Source organism: Tupaia chinensis, unplaced genomic scaffold, assembly GCF_000334495.1.
Source record: "Tupaia chinensis unplaced genomic scaffold, TupChi_1.0 Scaffold141165_1, whole genome shotgun sequence".
Lineage (NCBI taxonomy): Eukaryota > Metazoa > Chordata > Mammalia > Scandentia > Tupaiidae > Tupaia > Tupaia belangeri.
The window spans coordinates 264229-271433 of record NW_006201028.1 but is presented as its reverse complement, the minus strand read 5'-3'; the positions used below and the strand labels follow the sequence as shown (position 1 = coordinate 271433).

At 50.9% G+C, this 7205-nt stretch overlaps 1 protein-coding gene across 1 annotated transcript in view; it reads left to right on the top strand.

Moving 5' to 3' along the window:
* The first annotated feature begins 1656 nt into the window (after nt 1-1656).
* LMO1 (LIM domain only 1) overlaps nt 1657-7205 on the top strand; it is a 31121-nt gene continuing 25572 nt past the window's right edge. Inside the window, exon 1 of the mRNA XM_006162896.2 lies at nt 1657-1703. The gene's annotated coding sequence lies outside the window, so the exon portion shown is untranslated. The remainder of the gene's footprint in view (nt 1704-7205) is intronic.

The window sequence follows — 7205 nt, the reverse complement described above, 5'->3', positions numbered from 1 at the left end:
TGGGTCTCCCCTGGTTCCAGGAGACCTTGAAGGTGGCGCCTTCCACTGGGGGAGGGAGAAAGGTTCTGGAGCTGCTCACCTGCCCCTCTAAACCTACCACCTAACTTCTTCCTGAGCATGTGTGCCCTCCCACCAGGTGGCTGTCTGAGCTGGGCGTCAGCACTGCCCCCAACTCTGGTCCCTAAGGGACATGTTCTTCAGGGTTGCACACAACACCCTTTGTCTGGCTGCAGCAGGGCCTCGGGGGCGCCTATTAACCACCCCCACGCCTTTTCTCCACCTGACAGCATCTTGCCGGGAGAGGCTGGGGCTCCTCTGGTTGAAGTCGGGTCTGCCAGCTGCCGAGGACCAAAGCTCTCGCTCTGCTGGGCTGCGGGGCTTTCATGTTGCACTTCTGAAAGATAATAAAATATCAATCGTTTTGCCGTAGCAACGGGTTTAAGAGACTTTCTGAAGTATTGAATCGTCGGAATTTTTTTTTTTTTTTTTTTTTTTGCTTTTAAGCACAGTGCATTATTAATAAAGTAATCCATTAGGTCGAGCAGCGAAGGGTCACCACAGAGACAGAAAGATCTGTTTTGCAAACGGTTAAACTTCGGGGTTTAAGATTAATTGCTTTCATTTGGACGCTTGCTTTTGGCCTGGCCATCTCCACTTTACTGGAACTCAGGGTCCGGCTTTCTAAATGCTGCCGGGTCTGCCTGTCAGCGAAAGGGAGCTGAGCTCCAACTTTCCCGGAGAAATGGCCTGTCTTCCCCTGGCACCTGCGGCTTGGGCTGGCACCAGGCTGTAGGCTTTTTGGGGAAGCTTCAAGTCCCACAGGAGCAAAGGAAGCTACTGCCCTGAACCCTGCAAGTCAAATTAGCCCTCAGGCTGTTGGAGAAGAAGGCTTAGAGTAGGGACAGACAGGAGAGAGCCCAAGAGACCTAAGAACAGTGAGCGCCTTGGGCTGCAGGGGCTGAGGTCACCCAGCTGGGGGATGCTGCTGTGTTCCCAGGTGCATGGTGGAGAAGAACAGGACAGGGTATCAATTGCGTCTGCAAAGGCCCAGCAGGAAGGCTGAACTGACCACAAGAAGCAGCAGGCAGATTGTGGAACTAAACACCAGACATGATTCCTAGAGTATTTTTAATAAGTAAAAATGCCTTGGAGAGTGGGGCTGGACTGAGGAGGACCAGACAGCAGAGTCTTGAATTGTTAATGACGGCGAGGAGTGTGGCCTCTACAGCTGACTCGGTTGATCAGGAGGGCAGGCCCTTGGGTATGGTTGGCTACTGACCAGCCCTTGCTCAGCCACCAGCAGGACCTCCTGAGATGTCCCATCATGTGCTGGACCACAGAGGTTCTTGGGGGCCTCTCCTGGAAGAGTGTGGCCCGGACCATCTCCAGGGCTGGGAGATCCTGGCTGCACTCTTCTAGGAAAGGAGGTGGGCAGGAAGTGGGCCCTGATGCTGTTCCGTGCTAGAGACCCCTACCCATCAGCCCAGCAGACACTAGTCAGGTCTTTGTGAGGTCAGCAGAGTAGAGGCCACATGTGGTGCTTGCTCAGTGCCTAGAAGGGGGTGTCTCCGTGTGCACCCAGCAGAGCCAGCCCCAGTGGCAGCGCCTCACACAGCTGGGAATGAGGCCTGAGAGACTGTGAGCAGCACAGTCGGCCGCTTCTCCTTCCTGCCCAGGCTCAGCCAGGCAGGGCGTCTGTAAAGGTGGGTCTCCCCCTCCACTTCCGGAGCCTTGGGTAAAGAAGCAGGTGCCTCTCTGTGTGCCCTGCTTTTCCATTCATTTGCCCATACAGAGCACTGAGGGAGGACAGGGAAACAACATAAATTGGTCTGTCGTCCAGAATCCATGTCTCGCTAATGTACCCAGATTAACTCAACTGTAAATTGTCTCCTTGGATGGCGGTGTCTTGCTAAAAGTTTCCCATATGATTCATGATTTGGATTGCTTTTAACGGCTGGGATTGCTTTAAAGGGCTATGGCCTAAGCAAGCCGGTGACTGTACAAGGTGATGCAATTGGCATTAGTGAGGGGAGGCACGGGAGCGTGTAATGCAGTCAATACTGCATTAACTACTGATGCCCAATTACAGGGAGCGGGAGAGAGCCTTTCAGGAGCATTAGGACTGGGGAAGGCTGAGATCACCGGCCGCCGTTCGCCTAAAAGCTTCACCCTTTGCGTGCCGGGGCTCGTGCTGCCGTGGCCACTCGTTTGGCCTCAGTGGCTGAGGGAACTGTCTTTCTCTCTTGCCGTTTCTTTCTCGACATATCCCACGAAGATGCTTTTAACACGTGAAAATGTGCATGTTCCTAGGGCTGAGGCCTGCTTCCCCTCCCTTCAGAGACTTGATTCTCCATCCCACCCTGTGTCCTGGGGTCAGATCAGGCGGCTACCCCCTCATTTCCTTTGAAGGAGCCTCTCAGCAGGCCCCGTTTGTGAGCAAGACCAAGAGGTGGTCTGTTTTGGTCTCTCACCCCTGAAACAGATGGGGTGAATGCCAGGGAGCATTGGCAGCTGGCCTTCCATGGTCATGGATGGAGGAGACAGAAGGTTCAGCTGTAGCCCAGCTGGGCTGCTGGCTTGGGATTGCCGGAGTTGAGAAGTGGCCACGATGGACAGGCTGGGGCGTCTTTGAGCAGAACAGAGCTGTGGGGGTGCAGCAACTACAGCTGGCAGGGAGGGGCCTGAGGCTTGTTGGAGGCCTGAGCAGGTGCAGGCCCAGGAAGTTAGGTGCTTCCTCCAGAGCCATGCTCCACACAGGGCAGAGTGCCTTCACATTGTCAGGAGGCAATGGTTGTTGTTTGGATCCTCCTCCTGGGGCCAGAGGGCCTCCCAGAAAGCCCTCATCAGGGGGTTATGGAGGTTGGAGAGCATTAGGACAGAGAGAAGAGAAGAGGACATGGGTGCAGGAACAGAGTGATCTGAAGTCGTCCTGGTTCAGTCCCATCACTTGTCTGTGGGTGAGCACTGGACCCTCTTCTAGGTCATCCATGGCCTGTGATCACTGCTGTCCAAGAGGCAGACTGACTTCACTGGCTTCACTGTCTAGATCCCCAAGGTAGGCAGCAGCATGGATAAAGGTCTCCAAGATCACTCTTTGAGGGTCCCTCCATGTATAGAGAGAGGGTTGAGGCTCAAAGAGGGCAAGTGAGTTGCCTGGGGCTACATGGGGAGTTAGAGCCCACAGCTTCAGCACTTTCCTAGGTTCCATGCCTGGCTGCCATGCCCTCTGCTCTGGCCCCAAAGTGTAATGAGGCCAGGTGGCAGAACACTGATGAGCGGGAACACGAGCTAGATTGGGACCATGTGCTGTGTCCCAGTATGGCCCTCAGCAGTCTACTGATAGCACAGGGAGTGTTGCTCTGTTCTCAAATGTAGGTCCTTCTGGAAGGGACAAAGGGTGCTAACCTTTTGTGGGCCTTTTGGATTGGACAAGCCCCAGAGGTGCGTATGGCATGCCTACCTACCCTGCCTGGAGTTGAAGGACGCGGAAGCGTGCAGGACATCTTCCCACCCGTAGGCACAGTGACTTTCCCTGGCAAGTCCATTCTCAGGACTACACCAGTGGAGTCAACTTGTACTGGCTCGTAAGAGCTGATTTTGCACATCTCTTCTCAGTTCTGAGTTCAGTGACATCACATCAATAGCTTGAAAGCAGCTATGGTGGGAGAATCTACACCATGGAAATTGGCAGACACAACAATAAGGGCTTTTGCCTTAAAGAATGTATTAACCCACTACTGGAGTGCCCTCATCTGGGACTCTGTACCCATCTCTTCCTATTCGGCCACCACCTTCCATCCCACCTACCATCTTTCTCCTGGTATTTATTGCAATAAGACTGACCCAACTTCTGTTACCTTGGCATTCTGCCTGAGACCTGCTGCCACCTCAGCTGTCACACTAAGCTGTGGAGGTCTAACATGTCCACTCTGGTTTGTGTTCCATGCAGACTTACTGTTTGCCACTATACCTTGCTCCTGTGACCTCCTTTGCCTGGCATGCTCTTTCTCCTGTAGTTGGTCGAGGCATTTCATAGACCATTCCAGGCCATGCTCAGAGACAGGTCTATGCAGCCAAGCAATAAGCTGTCTCTCTCGTTGGCTGGAGTGTATTTATTTTGTGAGAGCCCACAGTGGCTGATACAACTAGGGTCAAATGATAAGCAACTGGTGAGAGTACTGAGAAGACTAGGACAAGTAAGAGGGGCAGATGCTCAGTGTGAAGACCTGCTGGGTCAGGTCACTAGCTCCTACCTCCTGCCCCTTCTCCTGGAAGTCAACTGGACTTTCTTGAGTGGCCCTATCATTGTCCGATACAATCTGCTAGCATGGTTCAGGAGAGCTGGGTTCTAGAGCCAGCTAACTACTGTGTGACTTCACACATTTTACTGAGTCACTCATCTGTTACTGGGTTTCTCACCTCTACAATGAAAGCAACACTGATCTGACCCCTAACATTCACGTGCACACGTATTAAACCAGGAAGCCTCCTGCACAGTGACAGCATGATCGCTGTGGCTTTGGCCTCTCAGTCATTAGGGATCATAAAAACACAACAACTGCTGTTTTACTGAAGCCTCACGAAAGAGTGAGGAATTGTGCTATATGCACGTGTATGAGTGATTGCTGAATAACCCAGCATCCCAAAACTTAGGCTCAGACACCAAAGATTTACTTAGCTCACAAATTTGTGTGTCAGTAAGTTAGCTGGGCTTGGCCAAGCAGTGTTCTGGTCTCAGCTGGGCTCACTCACACCTAGAGGATGGCGGACAGCTGATCAACTGGACACTGGAGTGATGAGGCTGCATGGCCCTCATCATCCAACAGTCTCTTTTGGCTGTTCTCACGGCAGAGACAAGCCCAGAGAGAGTAGAAGCACACAAGGCTCCTGGAGGCCAAAGTTTGGCCCCGGGGTGTTGTCACCTCTGCCACATTCTATAACAAACAAACAAAAAGTGACATGGCCAATCCAAGTTTAAGGGTTTGGGAAACAGATTCTACTGTTAAGGTAGGAGGTGAAAAGTCATATCACAAAGGGCATGGATGCTGGGAGGGGTAGAGAATTGAGGTCCTTCTTGTAATCAATCCACCCAACATCTGTGCAGGATCTCATTTAATACCCATGGCAACCTTAGGAAGAAGCCACTGCTGTCCCCATCGTGCAGACAAGAACACTTCTGTACAAAGTGGTGGAGTAGAGGCCAGCAGGTGGCATAGTGATTAAGGCGCTAGACTCTCACATGGCCAGCTGTGGTTTGAGTCCCAGACTCAGCAGCTTGAAATATGGGTGTGTGTATATGCATGCCCAAAGTCCTGAGGGGAGAATGGAGGAGAGGGATTAGCATGGCCATTTCCCCTGGAGGGTGATTTCTCACTTTTTTTTCTTTTTCTCTGGTGAGTGCTTATACCCTACAGCAGAAAACAAACACACGAACAAAAAAACAAAAAAAGAGGTCAAGTAATTGGTCCCAGGTCCCCTAGCTCACGTGGGCCAGAGGTGAATCCAGGTGGTCTGACTGCAGATCCTGGGCTCATTCTGTCTGCTCTGCTGTCTCCTTTTCCAACTTCCAGACTTGGGTTGGGGAGAAAAACACTCAGAGAGAGCTCAAGGAAATAGGGACAGAGGGAGCCTGCGAGAAGATGATTTGGGGTGGGAAGAAGCTTGTGTGGGCAGTTTGTCGACGTTGCCATCAAACCCCAGCCCTCCAAAGGCAATTGTGGAGGAGACCAGAATGAAAACAGCCTCCCTGCCTCTTCCAGCTTTTCCTCTTTATCCCACAAAGCCACTGGACAGTTGGAGAGGGTCCAAAGCCCCATGTTACCGGAGTAGTCTGAAACCTGGGCACATATGCAAATACAGCCAGGTAAGAATCAATTCATTGGCTGGCCCCATGCCTCAAAACGGGGCTGTAAGTGGGCTGGTGAGAGGCCTGTGTACATTCATAAACCAGCTGATTGAAAAGCAATATTTCAGATAAATACAAGCCAGCGATCTATCAGTGGTTGTAATAAAACCCAGGCTTCAGGCTGTGATTTTATTTTGAAATAATAAGAATTGCTTGATTCTTTTTACTTGAGTTACCATGGTAATTCCGGCGTGGAGCAGTGTTATATTGATTTAGAAAGTGGACAGTAATATTTCTTTTGTGTTATTCTGTTTCTAGGCCTTGATTTCTAATTTCCACTTGGAGATTACTTTTATAAATTTCTTAAGTCCTTCCACTTTTTTTTTCCTTCTCACAGTATAATTTTCCTCTCATTCGCCGCTATGTTCTGAGCTTATTGGTTTGCTCTTATTTTAAATTAAACTTGCTGGTTTCAAATATTGAAATGACATCTTTGTCTGTGTCTGTACTTTGGTTTAGCAAAATATTACAGTCTGACGCTTTCTGCTTAATAATTTAAGGGAGGCATTCTGTCGGCCCTCACTGGGTGCTGATAACTTATGACTCAACCAACACAAGGCCTTAAACTCCTGACATTTTAATATTGTGTGGCGGGAGCCGCCGCCCCTCTCCTCTGAGTCTCAGTGGAGAAAAATCCATGTGGTACCCCAGAAGGGAGTTTTAATAATTCAACTTTGCTGGTTGGCATGATGACTTGATGGAGAGGAGGAGGGAGACATATCCTTCCCAGACAAGTGGGAGCGGCTCTGGCCTGGACTCCTATGGCCCCTTGGTGGCGCCCTGCTCCTCCTGCCTCTCTTGTCCCCTGGATGTGCTCAAAAGCCTCCATCCCTGATGACAGATTGTCCAGGAAGGATTGGTGAGGCTGTCTATGGGTGCCAGAGGAATGTTTGAACTCTCGGGTTCTCAGTTTTCTCATTTCTGAAACAAGTAGAACCAGCTTGGGCTTCAACTCAGACAGCCTGGGTTCAAATCCTACCTCTGCCACTTAGGAATTCTAGTGAGTAATTCTGATTAGTACATTGTAATAGTAATTCTGACTGTGTAACAGAAATGAACATGGCCACCTGACACAGACAAAGCTTCTGACAGTCTCGAAGATGACTGTGCATTTGGCCTGCACTTCCTAGCATTTTGGTGAGAGCAGTAGAAAGGGGAAGTGGCTGTGCTTGAGAACACTGACTCTGCCCCAAGTGTGCCTGGGATCCTGAGCCGGGGAGGGTGGCTCCTCAGAAATGACCCAGGGCTATTGCTCTGCCCACTTTCCCGGTCTGCCAGGTAGAGAGAGCACGGGCCAGGG